A 19,309-nucleotide genomic window follows, 5' to 3' on the forward strand; every position below is an offset into this window, starting at 1 on the left:
CAAATTCAAAGGACCATTTTCTGCCATTTCTAGCACAATGCCACCACCCAAGACATCTTTCCCTCACCTTCCCTGTCAGCATTCTAATGGGATCGGTCCCTCTGTGACATCCTGGTGCACTTTACTATCACCTCAACTCCACCCAAGCAATTGCATGAGGTGTAACACCTGCCCCATTACCTCCTCACTGCCCGAGGCTTCAAACACTCATTCCGAGGGAGGCAGAAATTTTGTCATATTTCTTTCAGTTTAGTCTATTATATTTGCTACTCACAATGTGAGCTCCTTTACACTGGGAGATTAAACACAGAACACCTTCACACGCTTGACATTTCAATTTACCATCTTGCTCTCATGCTTGTGTTCCTGTCCTTGGTCTGCTACAATGTTCTTGATAAGCTCAACTCAAGCTGAAGAAACAGCACCTTATCTTCTGAATTGGCATTTTACAGCCTTTGGACTCAGCATCTTCAACTGAACTCCCAAATAATTTCCAATTAATTTTGGTGCATAATTAATTAATTGCTGACCCAGTGTGTTATATCAGTCAATAACCTTGGAGAGCTAAAGAGCTGGGGGAGGTCCCAGAGATGACAAAAGGCCAGGCTGTGGATGAATTTAAACATTTAAACAGTTTATGGTTTGGTTTCCTGAATTAGTTTGTCTTGTTAAATGGAGCACTTCATGTTTATGTTACTTAAAATAATAGAGGTCACGTAAATTATTTTTTCAGTATTTATGGATCTATTACAAAAGGTAGCTGTGGTCAGAATTGATGAGATGAGTTAATGTTTAAAGTTAGACCCTTTTTTAGAAGACCACTTTATTCACTTTCAGATTTTTCGTGCCTGCAGATTTCTGTTTTTAATTTGTTAAACATTTAGTAGATTTGCACTGGCAGCTTTTTCTGCCAAAGGAATTTGGTTTAGTAATGAGAACCAGTCTTATGGAAAATAGGTTAATTGTAATAACCTCCACAAGATTCATGAGGAAATTACTGAGTTCAATCCCACATTGATTAGGAGCTCCCCTGGCAACAGGCAGTGCCCTTCCCAGCTGAAATTACCTGAGCTTTTTATAAGGTAGACCCAGGACTGGGCTTGCTGAACTGTAGTTCTAGGCAGGGACTAGTGTGTGTACACCACAGTAGTGTTTTACTTTGCATTCTGTAATAAACAATGTTCCTTTCCAAACGGACTTCCTGCGTCATTGCACTAATAAATGAAAGTGTTTCTTCCAAAGTTTCCAGGAACTAGAAACAGCAGATCCTGACTCTGATTAAAGATCATAAACATGAAATATTGATCTTGATTTTACTGGCATGGCCCCTCTGAAATCAGGACTGGCGAGGCTCTCAGAACAGCATTCCCTGTTGGCCTCGGAGGGGATTTTACGAGCCTTGGGTGGCTGTGCTGGTAAAATCAGGGCCATTAACTCTGTTTCTCTCTTTGCAGATGCTGCCAGACCTGATAAAAATTTCTGGCCTCATTTTTATTTCAGATCTCCAGTATCCATGGTATTTTGTTCTTGGAGATGTTTGCTGTCTTTATTGTCTCACAGTTTCCACTAGTTTGAAAGGTAGGTTGATTAAAAATGGTTAAACTGCTGCTACATCTTTTACCTGTGCTCCTCAAAGCAACCCATGCTTTAGAACTAATAGAAATTCAGGAGAAACTTCTTTATCCAGACAGTGGGGGTAATGTGGAACTCACTAACAGGTGAATAGCCTAAGTACATTCAGGGGAAGTTAGATCAGCACAAAAGGGAAAAAGTAATCAAAAACTATGTTGATAAAGTAAGATGAAGTAGGATGTGAGAAGGCTTACCTTGGAGGCATGAACACTGGAATGGACCACTTGGGTTCAATTAAACACTTCTCAGCTATGAGGTTATGCATTTCTATGTACATACAGTTTCCCAGAGCTGTCACTCATCTCTTGGATAATCCTATTCAGAAAGTGTTGTCAGGGTTGTGGCAGCCAGATACAGCCACACTTTCAGGTTTGGAAGCTTGAACAGTAGCTGGCAAAGCTGTACATGGATATTCACTTGGAAGCTCTTAAATGTGACGATGAGTTTCAGCCTGGTAGAAACCCAGCTAAGTAAAATAAATTATACAGATACTCATAAATACATGCAAATAATAGTTGACATCAGACTACTTCTAGACTTTCTTGAACAAAACTGTGTTATTCTGACAGTTACACTCACTGGACAAATGCCATGTCTTTAGAACAAAAATTATTACTCCCTTTGACTTTTATTCGATGACACTTTGTCACTGCTTCACTCTACCCCATCCAAGATCTGCCCTTTTATTCTTCCTCTCTTCAGCAGCATACCCATCACATTTCAACCTTCCTTCAGTTCTGAAGACGTCACAATGGACTTGAAATTTTAGTGGTTTTTCTCTGTAAACAGAGCTCCTGAACATTTCCAGTGCTTCCTATTCTCATTTCTAAACTTCCTTCTCTTTTTGATCTTATCTTGTTAAGTTACTAGTTTGTATGTTTGTTTTATTAAGTGTATTTGAAGTTATTATGACAATTTATACTAAATTGTGCCATTGATGTAGTTATGCATTGAGTTGTTAAACAATACATAGTTGTTTTGTTACTTGATTGAACTTTACTTCCACTTTATATGGATCTAAAAGAAGTTAGGAAGTACTGTGGCCACGGTGTGGCACTATAACTGTGTTGGTGTGCGTAGGACACAGATATAGGGAACTAAATGCCTCATTAATATATCTGATACGTTCTAATGGCACCAGAGAGACAGGGTCAGACTGCAAGATATCACCTTCTCCTTTCGTGGACTGAACAGAGTTAGCCTGCAGTAAGAAGATTTGTATGTTATTTACTGTTTGAAAGAACACTTTTTAATTATTCTGTGAGTATGAATGCTGGAGATGAGGTGAGAGTGCCTGCCTTTGAGCAAGGAACAGTGCAGCGCATGGACAGGCCCTTCGGCCGACACATGACACCTTCCTAAACTAAACAACTTTTGCCTCTACACGGTCCATATCCCTCTGTTCCCTGCCTGTCGATATATCTGTCAAACACTGTTATTGTATCTGCTTCTATCACCTCCTCTAGTCGCACATTCCAGGCTCTTGCCACCCTCTGTGTAAGATCTTGCCTCTCACATCTTTAAATTTTCCCCATTTTACCTTAAATCTATGTCCCCAAGTAATTAACATTTCTACCCTGGGAAAAAGCTTTGTAATATTGGTCTACATTCCTGGGGCTATCCAACTATCCATTCTATCCACGTCTCTCATAATTTTGTAAACTTCTTTCAGGTCGTGTACCGCAACCCCCGCCCTCGGCCTCTGCAGTTCAAATGAAAACGAACCAGATTTGTCCAATCTCTTCTCATAGCTAATAATCTCCAAACCAGACAATGTCCTGGTAAACCATTTTTGTACCCACTCCAAAGTCTCCACATCATCCTGGTTTTGAGGTGTCACAGCGGCAGGGACCCGGGTTCAATTCTGGTCTTGGGTCACTGTGCGGAATCTGCACATTCTCCCTGTGTCTACGTGGGTTTCCTCCGGGTGCTCTGTTTTTATTCCACAATCCGAAAGATGTGGGAGAGGTGGCAGGGGGAGCTGGAATGTGACAAAGGGAATGTAAGTGAGGATATGGAAGGCTTAGAAAGGTGTTGAAAGAGTCCACGAATGTGTGAATGGCAGAACAAAGGTACAGAAGGGACTGCCTGGGGATTATGGTAATTGCCATGGTGGGGGAGTGCAAGAAGAAGCACTAGAATGAAGAAGTGGAAGTGAAAAAGAAAGATAATAAAATGGATGAGTGAAATGGAATGAATTGAAATAAAATAAATGGAAATGGGGTGAAAGTGGAGGGGAGAGTTCAGGCTCTGTTCAGAACGGAGTTGAGGAGGAACTTCTTCACTCAAAGGGTGGTGAATCTCTGGAATTCTCTGCCCGTTGAAGTGGTGGAGGCTGCCTCGCTAAATATTTTTAAGAAGCGGGTTGATGGGTTTTTGATAAGAGAGGGGATTAAGGGTTATGGGGAGAGGGTGGGAAAGTGGAACTGAGCCACGACAGATCAGCCATGATCTTATTGAATGGCGGGGCAGGCTCGAAGGGCCAGATGGCCTACTCCTGCTCCTATTTCTTATGTTCTTATGTTCTTATGTTCTCTGAAGCTGCTGAACTCAATGCTCAATCCGGAAGGCTGTAAAGTGCCCAATGTTGGGCTTCATTAGAACATTGCAAAAGGCCAAGGACGGACATGTGGGCAGGAGAGCAGGGTGGTGTGTTGAAGAGGCAATGGATAAAAGTTGGTCAAGACACTGGGAGGACATCTCTGCTCTTCCATTGATTCATGGAATCTTTTACATCCACCTGAAAGAGCATCACAGGTTTACCATCTCATACCCAAATACTGCTCCTTTAATAAATACAACATTCTTATTTGTAAAGTGTCAGTGCAGATTGTGCTCAACTCCTCCTTTGAACCCAGTGCCTCTTACTTTGGAGCCAAAAGTAAAAATGAATAAGCAACTGTAATGAGTGCGACGAGGAATGAGTACTAACATGGGAATTTGGTACAGCGGGATCTGGGTCCCTGTACATGAATCACAAAAAAAAGTATAGAGATACATCAAGTAATTAGGAAGGCAAAAAGAATGTTGGCTTTATGCATGGGGAAATAGGGTATAAGAATAGGCAAGTCTTGCTACAATTGTGCAGAATATTGGTGTGACCTTTGCTAGAGTACTGTGTCCACTTGTGATCTCCTTACTTAAGAAGGGGTGTATTTGCTTTGGAGACAGTTCAGAGAAAGTTCATTGGGCTGATTCTTGGGATGAAGGGATTGTCCTACAAAGAAAATCTGAGCAAGTTGGCCCATGCTGACTGGGGTTTGGAAGAATGAGAGGTGATCTTATTGAAACAGAAGATTCTGAGGGGACTTGATAGAGTGGATGGTGAGAAGGTGTTTCCTCTTGCGAGGGAATCTCAGTCTAGGAGGCAAGGTTTAAAAATAAGGGGTTTCCCATTTAAGATAGAGATGATGAGGAAATCCTTCTCTGAGGGTTGTTAGTCTTTGGAATTCTCTCCTTCAGAGATCAGTGGAGATTGAGTCATTGAATATATTCAAGACTTGGAGAGAATCTTTGATCTACAGAGAAGGAAAGGGTAACTGAGGATAGGCAGGAGACTGGAATTAAGGTCACAATCAGATCAACCATGGGTCTTACTGAATAGCGAGCAAGCTCAAGGATGAGTAGCCTACTCCTGTTCCTATTTCTTATGATCCTTTACACATTACTAGGTCTAAAAAAGCCTGTTTCCTGCATGATTCTAGGACATATTGTTCTCAGAAATTGTCCCAAATACATTGTATGCACACTCATCCTCCAGGCTTCTTTTGCTAATTTGATTCATCCAATCTCTATGAAGTTACAAATCCTCCGCATTTCTTTGATTAGGTGTGGACATCAGTGCCTGGTTTGTTAACCATCTTGAGTAGCCCTTAAGTGTTTTCCAAGGCCCTTTCAGAATGCAGTTAATAGTCAACCTTGCTATGGATCTGAAATCACATATAAACCAGATCGGTAAGGATGGAGGATTTCCTTCCCTAAAGGATATCAGTGAACCAGATGCGTTTTTAATGACAGTTGATGATGATTTGTTGTCACCATTATGTAACTAGCTTTCTGTAATGATGATCATTAAGAGCACAGAAATCATTAATAGATCTATCTGTGGACTTTGTAGAGTATAAACTTCCTTATTGAGTGAGTGGCAGCTTGCCCAATGGGAAGTAACAAGCAAGGTCATTTAAGACTGTTCCTTTAGCCAGACTGGTAATGTAGGTCCTGAAGTAAAGACTGCCTGATTGTAAGCCACAAGAGGGGCCTTTTCCTTTGGTGCCTAATAAAGGGGGTTAGTGACAGGGAACCAGTGTGTGGTTCAATCCTACCTTGGCAATGAGGAGAAAGAAACAGAAAATGTTGTTTTTCCTTCATCCTTCCCTCCGGACAACCTCCAGACATCAAGGAATTTTCCAACATGAAAAAGCTATTCTGCGTCTTTTCCAGAAACTCGAGCCCTGTGACATCAGTGGGAAAGAGTGACCCAATACTCTGAGCGCATACCTTACTTCTTCCGTGCCAGCAGCACTGAAGGAGAGGAGAAGCAAAATATGATATTGCTAACAACATACGGGACCCCGACTTTCAGCATGGTAAAAAAATCTGACCTACCCAGATGCCTCTAACTCAAAAACTTTTAATGAATTGGTAGACCTGGTTAAAAAAACCACTATGACCCACAGCTCCCAGTAATTCTCTCCAGCCATATTGCTTCACTGCTAGATGACTGCAGACACAGGCTCTCTCTCTCACACACACACACACACACAAACAACATTCTCACATCTCCTCCTCTCACCTCCCTCTCACTCTCATACACATTCACCCTCTCAACTCTTTCAGGCACACACACACTTTCACTTCTGTCTCATGCACACACACTCTTCCCTCTTTCTCAAACACATACATTCGCTTCTCCCTCTCTCACAGACACACTCACTGCTATTTCTCTCACATACAATCTCACCTATCTCCTACGCACGCTTTCATTTCTCTCTCACACAGACTTGCCTCTTTCTGTCTCTCTCTCACACACTCACATCTCCCTCGCTCGCACATATAACTTGCCCCCTCTCACAAACACTTGCTCCCCCTCATATTGCCAGTTGTCTCGCTTTCTCTCTCGCACACAACACACACATGCTCATTTCCCTCATATATATACACACACACACACACACACTTGCCTCTCTCTCATACTCTCTTCTCTCTCACACATTCACCTCTCACACAACACTCGCCCTTCTCACACACATACACACACTCACCCCTCTCTCACACAGATACACTCGCTCTTCTCTCACACACCCATCCCTCTCTTGCACACTCACCCCTCTCTCGCACACATAGATTCAATCACAGATGAATACTATTCCACACCATCATACTGCTCACCATTCATCATGGTAGTGTCAGACAGAGTGCCCTCTATAGGTGCAAAATGGGAAAACCAGTGTAGTGGTGTTCTTTAATCTTTAGAGGTCAACAGAAAGCCATGAGAAAAGCTATAAACAAAAATAAGATGGATTTTGACAGTAAACTAGCTCAGAATATAAAAAGATAGCAAAAGTTTTTACAAATATAAAAATCAAAAAAGAATGGCTAAAGTAATTATTTGTCCTTTAGAGGATGAGAAGGGGGATGTAATAACTGGAAATGAGGAAATGGCTGAGGCATTGAACAGGTATTTTGTGTCAGTCTTCACTATAGAAGACACAAATAACATCAAAAATTGAGGAAGGAAGGCTATGGCAGGTGAGGACCTAGAAACTTTCGTTATTATGAAAGAGGTAGTGTTGGGCAAGTTAATGGGGCTAAAGGTAGACAAGTTTCCTGGCCCTGATGGAATGCATCCCAGGATACTAAAAGAGATAGCAGGAGAAATAGCAAATGCACCACTGGTAATTTACCAAAATTCGCTGGACTCTGGGGTGGTTCCCACAGATTGGAAAACAGCAAATGTGACGCCACTGTTTAAAAAAGGAGTTAGACCAAAGGCCGGTAACTGTAGGCGGTTAGCTTAGCTTTTGTATGGGGAAAATTCTTGAATCTATCATCAGGGAAGAAAGAGCAAGACATCTGATATAAATTGTCCTGTTTGTAAAACGCAGCATGGGTTCATGAAGGGCATGTTTGACTAATTTGGTGGAATTCTTTGAGGACATTATATGTGCAGTGGACAATGGGGAATCTGTGGATGTGGTCTATCTGGATTTCCAGAAGGCATTTGACAAAGTGCTGCACCAAAGACTGCTACATAAGGTAAAGCTGCATGGTGTTATGTGTAATGTATTAGCATGGATAGAGGATTGTTTAACTAACAGAAAGCAAAGAGTGGGGGTAAATGGGTGTTTTTCTGGTTGGCGATCAGTGACTAGTGGTGTGCCTCAGGGATCAGTGTTGGGAATGCAGTTGTTTATGATTTATATAGATGATTTGGGATTGGGGATCAAGTGTAGTGTGTGAAAATTCACAGATGACAATAAGATGAGAGGCAGAGCAAAATGTGCAGAGGATGCAGAAAGTCTGCAAAGGGATATAGATAGTCTAAGTGAGTAGGAGGGGGTCTGGCAGATGGAGTACAATGTTGGTAAATATGAGGTCATCCATTTTGGTAGGAATAACAGCAAAATGGACTATTATTTAAATTGTAAAAAATTGCAGCGTGCTGCTGTGCTGAGGGACCTGGGTGTCCTTGTGCAGGAATCACAAGGAGTTGGTTTGCAGGTGCAGCAGGTAATTAAGAAGGCAAATGGAATTTTGTCCTTCATTGCTAGAGGGATGGAGCTTAAAAACAGCCAGGTTGTGTTGCAGCTGTATAAGGTGCTGGTGAGGCCACATCTGGAGTACTGTGTACAGTTTTGGTCTCCTTATTTGAAAAACAATATACTGGCACTGGAGGGGGTGCAGAGAAGATTCACTCGGTTGATTCTGGAATTTAGAGGGTCGGCTTATGAGGAGAGACTGAGTAGACTGGGGCTATACTCATTGGAATTCAGAAGAGTGAGGGAAGATCTTATAGAAACATAAAAGATTATAAAGGAAATAGATAAGATAGAAGCAGGGAAGGTGTTTCCACTGGCGGGTGAAACTAAAACTAGGGGGCATAGCCTCAAAATAAGGGGGAGCAGATTTAGGACTGAGTTGAGGAGGAACTTCTTCACACAAAGGGTTATGAATCTGTGGAATTCCCTGCCCAGTGAAGCAGTTGAGGATACCTCATTGAATGTTTTTAAGGCAAGGATAGATAAATTTTTGAACAGTAAAAGAATTAAGGGTTATGGTGAGCAGGCGGGTAAGTGAAGCTGAGTCCACAAAAAGATCAGCCATTGAACGGTGGAGCAGGCTCGAGGTGTCAGATAGCCTATTCCTGCTCCTAGTTCTTATGTTCTGTGGAGGGAGTTAAGACATGTTATGAGTATAGACTTGAAATAATGCAATGAAAGGAGAGTTAGGACAGAAAGACTTGCATTTACATAGCTCTCTTCATTGTTTCTGGACTTCCTGAAGTGCTTCTTGGCCAATGAAATACTTTTTGAAATGCAGTTAATGTTACAACATTGGAAACCTTGCTGCAAATTGTGTACAGCAAGGTGCAACAAACATCGTTGGGATAATAATTGGTTTTACAGATGTGGATTGCTAAAGATAAATATTGTCCTCTTCTCTGAGGTGTACAGCCCAACTTCTCTTTAACATGGTGACCACCTGTAATTTAAAGTCTCATTGGATTGACTGCACCTCAGGCGGTGCAGCTCTCCCATGAGAGTACCAGCAGAGATTAGTTTCAAATCCCTGGAGTTTGACTTGATCCCTCCGTCTCCTGATTTAGAGAGCTACACCAGTTAAGAGAAAAAGCTTCGACTAAAACACAGTGGTACTGGTACGAAGTCTAATTACTCAAAAACTTCTGGCATGTTAATTAAAATGTAAAAGTACAAATAAATATATATAATAAAATATAAGAAAATAGAGCGTAAAAAGTTTTAAACTAATGTGAGGGTTTATGATTACTGAGTTGTCCTGATTAAATTCAGCCTTTGAGTAACAGTGTATAACCCGACAATATTGTAATGATGTTCATTATTCTGTTTCTCTGCAATCTAAAACCACGGACACATCACCCATTTCTCTGATCGATAAAAACAGTCCAGGGGGAAATGTGCTGTGAAAGCTTGCAGAATCACGAATGCCAAGTCAGTGAAACAGGAACAGGTAGGCTGGTGTTCATGAGGCGGATTGGAGTTGGCGGGGTAGTTGTGTTGAGTGCGCACCTTTAGCGCAGTGTGGAAATGTGCAGACATTATTATTATTAATTCAGCTTCTGACCTTATTTAGTAAATCTACAGTAGCAGATTTGCAGTGAAGATTGCAGGGAACTAAATATATGTGCATTGTCAAACATAGCGACCTTTGTTTTTGCCAGATTCCCCTCAAGTAACAGCTGGAGTTATTTTACCGAATGTACCGTGTCCTCACGCATATTCCTGTATGCAGAGCCTGCCCCCATATATACACTCGCTAGGAACACACACATTGTGCCGGCAATATTGTTTAATATGTTCCAATGTATGATTGATACCTTGTTGTTATACAATCATATTGTTACCTGTGTTAAATACTGAACCTCCATAGTAATATTGTGTTGTAAAACTCCACATGTTTACAACTCAGTCATCATTGGACTGTATTTCACTGAGCGGAACCCCCAAACCTGTTCTATACTAACTCAACTCCTGAGGCAGACAGAAGCTGAAATATGGGATTTTTTTTTCAAGGAACCTTCTTCAACATTATAAAGAAACTCAAATGGACTGAATCCAGTGTTTTTTCCTCAGATCTGCTCACCCTGGAATTCCGAACAGATTCGCATGGAAAATGTACCAGTGTAAAGCAGTTTAATCCTGGGGGGCAGTTGTTATTCGGGTTGAAGCCAGAGCGGCTTCTACCCACAGACTATGCATCATAGCACAGAGCCAGCCATTGTTAAAGCTCGGGTTTCTTCCTTCGCCTTTTGTTAAACACTCTGAAATCAGCTATGGACCCTGAACCCAGTGGAGAGGGTCAGGTATGGGGAAGAAGGCTTTCAACTGAGAGCGGGCAACATTGTGTTAATCGCTGAGTAGGTGTTCTGGATTTACCCAGGGCATTGTGACATGTGTAAGATTCAGAAAGAGAAATGGTATCAGTGAGGCCCAGATTGTCTCACTCATTACTCTAATACTCATTACTCTAATCGTACCTCACTCTCTCACTCACTACCCTCATACACCACTCCATTATCCTGATATCCCGCACACTCCCCCATGGCCTCCACTACCCCGACGCTGCCCCACTACCCCCCCCCCCGACGCTGCCCCACTACCCCCCCCCCCGACGCTGCCCCACTACCCCCCCCCCCCGACGCTGCCCCACTACCCCCCCCCGACGCTGCCCCACTACCCCCCCCCGACGCTGCCCCACTACCCCCCCCCGACGCTGCCCCACTACCCCCCCCGACGCTGCCCCACTACCCCCCCCGACGCTGCCCCAATACTCTAATACCCCCATTCACCATCCCCACTTTCCCATCACTTTGATACCCACACTGCCATTTTGCTGTCAGACCAATCCTGCACCATTCTCAACTGCTGCATCAAGAGATGAATCTGAAGTTTGTCTATAAATATGCTGTTCCTCTGTCGGATTCTCTCCTGGTGCCTGTCTGTTATTTATTATTGTTGATGCAATCCCCATTGCATCAACAATAATAAATAACAGACAGTTTCTCTAACTCTGGGTGGGGAATGGGTCATCCTGCAATGTGAGCCTGGAATGCACTGTGTGTGTCCCCCCATTCCAGTCCCTGTGCTTGCTGCAGGAGTGGGGGAGGGAGTGAGGGGGAGAGGGAGCGGGGGGGGGGGGAAGGGAGAGGGAGCGGGGGGAGGGAGGGAGGGAGTGAGGGGAGGGGATAGAATGAAGAAGGGAGGGGAGGGGAAGTGGGGAAGAACGGGATGGTGGAAGGGAAGGAGGAAGGAAGTGAAAGGAGGGAGGGTGGGGAGTGAGTGAAGGAGAGAGGAGGGCGGGAGGGAAGAGGAGGGAATGAGGGCGGGAGAGGAGGGAGGGTGGAAGGGAAGAGGAGGGAATGAGGATCGGAGGAGGGAGGGGAGGGGAGAGGTGGGAGGAGAGGGGAGGAGGGAGGGGAGAGGTGGGAGGAGAGGGGAGAGGTGGGGGGGAGGGGGGAGGAGGGAGGGTGGGGGGGAGGGGGGAGGAGGGAGGGGGAGGAAGAGAGGGGTGGGAGGGGAGAGGGAGGAGTGGGAGGGGGGGGAGGAGTGGGGGGGGGGAGGGTGGGAGGCGGGGAGAGTGGGGTGGGAGGGGAGAGGAGAGGAGAGGAGGGAGGGGAGGGGAGGGGAGAGGTGAGGGGGAAGGGAGAGGAGGGTGGGTGTGAGGGGGAGAGGAGGGTGGGTGTGGGGGAGGGAGAGAGGGGAGGAGGGAGGGGAGAGGAGAGGAGGGAGGGAGGGTGGGGGGGAGAGGTGGGAGGGGAGGAGGAGAGGAGGGGAGGGTGGGGAGAGGAAGGTGGGGAGAGGGGGGGAGAGGAGGGTGGGGAGAGTGAGTGAGGGAGGGGCGGAGGGGGAAGGAAGTGAGTGAGGGTGTGAGTAAAGGAGGGACGGAGTGAGGGAGGGTGGAAGGGATGGAGGGGGGGAGGGAGGGACCGGGCAGCCCGAGGCAGCTCTCCCAGTGCCCCCTGTATCTCAGCTTGCTCCTGCTCTGTGTCTCCGCTCACACTGCAATCCTGTCCAAGGTCAGAGGAGTGACTGTGTCCTCCAACAGGCCCTGTCCTAGCAGCACACTCAGCAATCTACACCCTGCACAGCCTTTCAACCCCTCCGCTCCCTCTCTCATTGCTGCATTGGAACAACTGCTGAAACACACACATCCTCCTGACTCTCACAGATGTTCAAAGGGAAAGATTTGACACGCTGTTTATAGAGCCGCACTCTCGCTCTTCCCCTGCCAACTGTTCCTCTTAAAAAAAACTGTCTCCGGCTGAGCAGAACTGCGCATTTTTCATCTTTTATCATATTGCTGTTTTCAGTTTTCCCCCGTTTTAAATGAGGAATGTCCTGAGAGAGAGAGAGAGAGAGCCGCCTCCAGACCAGGCTCAGAACTACAATCTCACTGATCCAAACCAGCGATTCTAACCGCACTTGGACCAGTTTAAACCAATTTGCCTCCAAACTGTATTGAAATCAATACAAACCAAAGGAGACAGTGTCTTTAACAGGATTTCCAGTCAGCTTATTGAGTTTGAAGATGCAGTTTATAAATTAATGGACATGGTTACTTGGAAGATCGATGTTGTCTGTATAAAGTTGGTGATGTTTAAAGCATTGCATCTTACTGTCTGAGGGTAGGTCAGGGACCTACACTGAAATTCTCAAATATTCAAAGTGAAAATATTCAATGTGCAGAATTAGTTAAAGTTTATTTATTAGTGTCACAAGTAGGCTTACATTAGCACTGCAATGAAATTACTGTGAAAATCCCCCAGTCGCCACTTGTTCAGGCACACTGAGGGAGAATTTAGCATGGCCAATGCACCTAACCAGCACATCTTTCAGACTGTGAGAGGAAACCGGAGGAAACCCACGCAGACACAGGGAGAATGTGCAGACTCCACACAGATAGTGACCCAAGCCAGGAATCAAACCCGGGTCCCTGGTATTGTGAGGGAGCTTACAAGATAATGAAGGGGATGGATAAGGTAGAGGTAGAGAGATTCTTCCTGCTCAGAAAGGACAGCAGAACCAGAGGGCACAGCCTCAAAATAAAAGGGGGGGGGCAATTTAGAACGGAGTTGAGGAGGAACTTTTTCACTCAAAGGGTGGTGAATCTCTGGAATCCTCTGCCCGTTGAAGTGGTGGAGGCTACCTCACTAAATATATTTAAGTCACGGGTAGATAGATTTCTGATAGACAGGGGAATTAAGGGTTATGGGGAGAAAGCGGGAGAGTGGAACTGATTCACTTCAGATCAGCCATGATCTTACTGAATGGTGGGGCAAGCTTGAAGGGCTAGATGGCCTACTCCTGCTCCTATTTCTTATGTTCTTACGAGCAGTGCTAACCATTGTGCCACCCAATCCAATAACCACCTTGTTTGTCTATCGGATAGCCCCATTCTGAACGCATTTTCCTCTCACATGCTTCACAACTCATTGCAATTTACATTTGTGTTTGCTATTTGCCATTTATATTGGCTGTTCACACCCAGTTCTTGCATTCCTGCCATGCCTTTAACTTGTTTCTTCAAAGTGGACCTGTGTCCGGTTCTGGGGAGCCAGCCTCAACCCTTTTCGTTTATGGACGAAAAGGGATTGGTTTAGATTAGTGGGTCATTGTTTTTTTTTAACTGGTCGGCGCAACATCGTGGGCCGAAGGGCCTGTTCTGTGCTGTAATGTTCTATGTTCTATGTTCTAACTCCCTGGGCACCGGGTGAAGGTTCCAGAAAGGGCTGCACTTGGGCAGGTTGAGAGCCCCCTGTGTCGGGCCTATACTCTGACTCTGTCCAAAAGCTTCTCTTCCACTCACACGCTCATTACTATCCCTATGGATCTTATACAAACAGCACCTTGATCACACTCAGTCTGTGTTCAAAGCACTGAATGTGTGGAACACAATGTGTAGATCCTGTCTGGTGTGTGAGTCTGTGTGTGTGTGTGTGTGTCTGTATCTGGGTAGGTGTGTGTGTGTGAGCCTGTGTGTGTGTGTCTGGTGTGTGAGTCTGTGTGTGTGTGTGTGTCTGTATCTGGGTAGGTGTGTGTGTGTGAGCCTGTGTGTGTGTCTGGTGTGTGAGTCTGTGTGTGTGTGTGTCTGTATCTGGGTAGGTGTGTGTGTGTGAGCCTGTGTGAGTGTGTGTCTGGTGTGTGAGTCTGTGTGTATGTTTGGGTATGTGTGTGTGTATATTGCCGGGGGAGGTAGTGGAAGCGGATATGGTAGTGATTTTTAAGGGGCATCTCGACAAGTACATGAATATGATGGGAATAGAGGGATATGGTCCCTGGAAGGGTGGGGGGTTTTTGTTAAGTTGGGCAGTACGGTCGGAGCAGGCTTGGAGGGCCAAATGGCCTGTTCCTGTGCTGTAATTTTCTTTGTTCTTTGTATGTGTGTGTGAGAGAGCCTGGGTCTGGGTATATGTCTGTGTCAGGGTATGTGTCTGTGTCTGGGTATATGTCTGTCTGGGTATGTGTATGTGTGTGTATCTGGTGTGCATCTGTGTCTGGGTATGTGTGTGTGTCTGTGTCAGGGTATGTGTCTGTGTCTGGGTATGTGTCTGTGTGTGTATCTGTGTCTGGGTATGTGTCTGTGTGTGTATCTGGTGTGTATCTGTGTCTGGGTATGGGTGTGTGTCTGTGTCTGGGTATGTGTCTGTGTGTATCTGGTGTGTATCTGTGTCTGGGTATGTGTGTGTATCTGTGTCAGGGTGTGTGTCTGGGTATGTGTCTGTGTGTGTATCTGTGTCTGGGTATATGTGTGTGTCTGGGTATGTGTCTGTGTGTATCTGGTGTGTATCTGTGTCTGGGTATGTGTGTGTATCTGTGTCAGGGTGTGTGTCTGGGTATGTGTCTGTGTGTGTATCTGTGTCTGGGTATATGTGTGTGTCTGGGTATGTGTCTGTGTGTGTATCTGTGTCTGGGTATATGTGTGTGTCTGGGTATGTGTCTGTGTGTGTATCTGGTGTGTATCTGTGTCTGGGTATATGTGTGTGAGTGTGCATGGAGGCTGGTTCCTCTGCAAAATCTATGCTTTTTGAACAATTGTAATTGGGGAAAAGTTCACAATTTGTCATCCTCTGCAGCTTCCTGCTCTCTATACCCAGATACACATAGACTGGGAGAGGCAGCACTGGGAGCAGGTGGGATAGCGAGCAAGGCTGCCTCAGAGCTCATAACAAGAAGTAATTGATGTTGAATGGAGAGATGAGTTTTCGGAGTACGGACATGTGTGTGTGTGTGTGTGTGCGGATTGGCGCAGGGGGCCGGGGTTTGGTGGTGGCGGGGAGGAGGGAGGGAGGGGGAGCTATTTTTAGAGGGGGAGTGCAGAGCGGAGATGTGTTAGTGCTGCCCAGGCAGGGGAGGTGCTGGAGCCGGAGCGGGAACGGGAGCCGGAGCTGTTCTTTCAGCACTGAGTTACTCAGCACTCGTTCACCAGGAAACTGGGTAAGAAACTCAAATCTCACCAGCCGCATTCCTAGGTCAAACACAGGAGTAACAGTCCAGCAAGGGACCGCAGATTATGTTGCATTATCTTTTATTTGAGTTAGATCACAATGAAAGGATCTGGGCAGCAGTTATGAGAATGAAGGGGCAGTTTCTGAATAAAGTGCCCTAGAATATTATGCAATCTGGTTTGCGAGGTTTGTATGAGACTGAGCCGTGGGCCAGAGCAGTGCAGGAACTTGGATTGATGTTGTGAGAGATTTTGGTGCACCAATCTTGTACATTCAGGGTCACTTTTAGAAGAAGCCTCCGTCAATGCATGGTGACTTTTATCTGTGTTACTGTCGGTCTTTTCAAAACCAAACCGACAAAGAGGAACGGGATAGAGAATCAGCTGTGAAAATGCCGTTAATTTATCAAAAAGAAAAAGGCAGTTTCCGTTTGGCACAAGGCAGGAGGAGGGATGTGTGAGCAGGGACATGCTGCCAGCATTGTGGATTGAAGTTGTTGTGTGAGCGGGAAATGCACAGGCCGGGAAACCAGTGCCTTTACACTGACCAAGAGGCAGCTCCCCCCAGCCGCGTCCCTAATGGGACCCACCGCGACCTTGAGTTGAGCTGAAAGTCAGCGCCGGTATTCATCCAACCGAGTGCTGTAAATGTTACTGCAAAAAGCGCAGAGCCAAGAAAGGAACAAGCGACACAGAGAGAGGCAGCGAGAGACAGAGAGAGAGAGAGGCAGCGAGAGACAGAGAGAGAGAGAGAGAGGCAGCGAGAGACAGAGAGAGAGACAGAGAGAGAGAGGCAGCAAGAGACACAGAGAGAGGCAGCGAGAGAGAGAGAGGCAGCGAGAGACAGAGAGAGAGAGAGAGAGGCAGCGAGAGACAGAGAGAGAGACAGAGAGAGAGAGGCAGCAAGAGACACAGAGAGAGGCAGCGAGAGAGAGAGAGGCAGCGAGAGACAGAGAGAGAGAGAGAGAGGCAGCGAGAGACAGAGAGAGAGACAGAGAGAGAGAGGCAGCAAGAGACACAGAGAGAGGCAGCGAGAGAGAGAGAGGCAGCGAGAGGCAGAGAGAGAGAGGCAGCGAGAGAGAGAGACAGAGAGAGAGAGGCAGCGAGAGAGAGAGAGAGACAGAGAGAGAGAGAGAGAGGCAGCAAGACAGAGAGAGAGAGAGAGGCAGAGAGAGACAGAGAGAGAGAGGCAGCAAGAGAGAGAGACAGAGAGAGAGAGAGAGGCAGCGAGAGACAGAGAGAGAGACAGAGAGAGAGAGGCAGCAAGAGACACAGAGAGAGGCAGCGAGAGAGAGAGAGGCAGCGAGAGGCAGAGAGAGAGAGGCAGCGAGAGAGAGAGACAGAGAGAGAGAGGCAGCGAGAGAGAGAGAGAGACAGAGAGAGAGAGAGAGAGAGAGGCAGCAAGACAGAGAGAGAGAGAGAGGCAGAGAGAGACAGAGAGAGAGAGGCAGCAAGAGAGAGAGACAGAGAGAGAGAGAGAGGCAGCGAGAGACAGAGAGAGAGAGAGGCAGCGAGAGACAGAGAGAGAGAGAGGCAGCGAGAGACAGAGAGAGAGAGAGGCAGCGAGAGAGAGAGAGAGAGGCAGCGAGAGAGAGAGAGAGACAGAGAGAGAGAGAGGCAGCGAGAGAGAGAGAGAGGCAGCGAGAGAGAGAGAGAGAGGCAGCGAGAGAGAGAGAGAGGCAGCGAGAGACAGAGAGAGAGAGGCAGCGAGAGACAGAGAGAGAGAGGCAGCGAGAGACAGAGAGAGAGAGAGGCAGCGAGAGAGAGAGAGACAGAGAGAGAGAGAGAGACAGAGAGAGAGGCAGCGAGAGAGAGAGAGAGAGAGAGGCAGCGAGAGAGAGAGAGAGGCAGCAAGACAGAGAGAGAGAGAGGCAGAGAGAGACAGAGAGAGAGAGAGAGGCAGCGAGAGACAGAGAGAGAGAGACAGAGAGAGAGAGAGAGGCAGCGAGAGAGAGAGAGACAGAGAGAGAGAGGCAGCGAGAGAGAGAGAGAGACAGAGAGAGAGAGAGAGACAGAGAGAGAGAGGCAGCGAGAGACAGAGAGAGAGAGGCAGCGAGAGAGAGAGAGAGGCAGCAAGAGACACAGGGAGGCAGTAAGACAGATAGAGACAGAGGCAGTAAGAGACAGAGAGAGGCAGTGAGCATACAGTCCATTCACTCAGACAGGGGCGCTTATTGGAGGATGTGTTCCGCGTGTCCTTGCAGTCACATTGATCGCTACTCGGAGCCTGAAACTGCAATCTGAAAAATCACCACAGCAAACACATGCAGATATGTTCCTTAGACTATAGCCAGCACATCTTTCTGTCTTTAAAACCATGTGCTGTCCCAGCAGGCGGCTGGCACAGAGTGTAATGGGTAGCCCCCCCCCTCCCCGCGCCGTACCGATCCCGCAATGAGAAATGTCCAGGAGAGCAGCCTGGATGTTAACTGAAAGCTGCAGGGGGGCTAAAAGGAAGCGGGGCAGACCCGGTGCTGCCTGAACTGGCAGAGAGGAAGCAGGGAAACCGAGTGAAACGTGGGGGGAACGAAAGAGTCGCAACTCCGCAAAACTTAGCAAGGAAAAGTGCCAGCGTGCGTAACAGAACCGAGAGCTCCTGGTATTCCCGAGCCTCCCCAGTGCAATGCTGATTATAGGAGAAATAGGTAAAAAACGCAGAGGCGGAGATAGTGATAGGCAGCAGTAAGTGGATCATCTGAAGGACGAATCAGTTAATACACAGCACAAAGAAGACAGAATATTCTCCTACTTTCACACACCGCACACCACTTAGGGTAATGGCCCGTTACTGCAAAGGCTACGGAATCCTTCCTCATTCTCACTCCAGGAAGACAGAGTTATCTCTCATTCACACACAATCTCTGTTTTAAACCCATTTAATAACGGAGCTTCCACAATCCAAAGAGAATTCCAAAGATTCACAAGCTTCTGAGTAATCTTTCCTCATCTTAGTCCTAAGTGGATTCCCCCTTATTTTGAAATTGTGTCCCCTGGCTGATGACTGCCCAAATAGGGGAACATCTTACCGACATCAACCCTGTAAATCCCTGTTAGTATTTTATGTTTGTCAATGACATCACCTCTCGTTCTTTGAAACTCCAGAGAATACAGGCCAATTTCTCCAATCTCGCTTCATTGGACGGTCCTGCCATCCCAGAACAAGTCCAGTGAACATTCATTGCACTGTCTCAATGACAATCAGAGGCAATTGGAACTGACAAAGTTAAAAACTGTGCAGCATGGACAAGTTGGGCCAAAGGGCCTATTTCCATACTTTAACCTCGATGACTCTGATAATATCTTTCTTAAGGTTAGGGGACCTGCACACAGTACTCGACGGTCTAAACAAGCTTCTCTGCAATTGAAGCAAGACATTGCTGTTGTTGCACTCATATCCTCTAGCAATGAAGGCTAGCATCATAACTGCTTGCTATCTCTGCATGTTAGCTTTCAGTGACTTATTGATAAGGGCACC

The 19,309-nt window shown here is 46.2% G+C and overlaps 1 protein-coding gene across 3 annotated transcripts in view; it reads left to right on the top strand.

Moving 5' to 3' along the window:
• LOC145348179 (complexin-1) overlaps positions 1 to 19,309 on the top strand; it is a 212,301-nt gene that overhangs the window by 1,623 nt on the left and 191,369 nt on the right. For 2 of the 3 annotated variants that reach the window (XM_080196390.1, XM_080196382.1), the window contains exon 2: positions 1,501 to 1,578. The gene's annotated coding sequence lies outside the window, so the exon portion shown is untranslated. Of the gene's footprint in view, positions 1 to 1,500; positions 1,579 to 15,736; positions 15,825 to 19,309 lie in introns of those variants that run through there. The other variant, XM_080196373.1, reaches the window with a different exon arrangement.

Source organism: Carcharhinus amblyrhynchos, chromosome 1, assembly GCF_965287045.1.
Source record: "Carcharhinus amblyrhynchos chromosome 1, sCarAmb.v2.hapA, whole genome shotgun sequence".
NCBI lineage: Eukaryota > Metazoa > Chordata > Chondrichthyes > Carcharhiniformes > Carcharhinidae > Carcharhinus > Carcharhinus amblyrhynchos.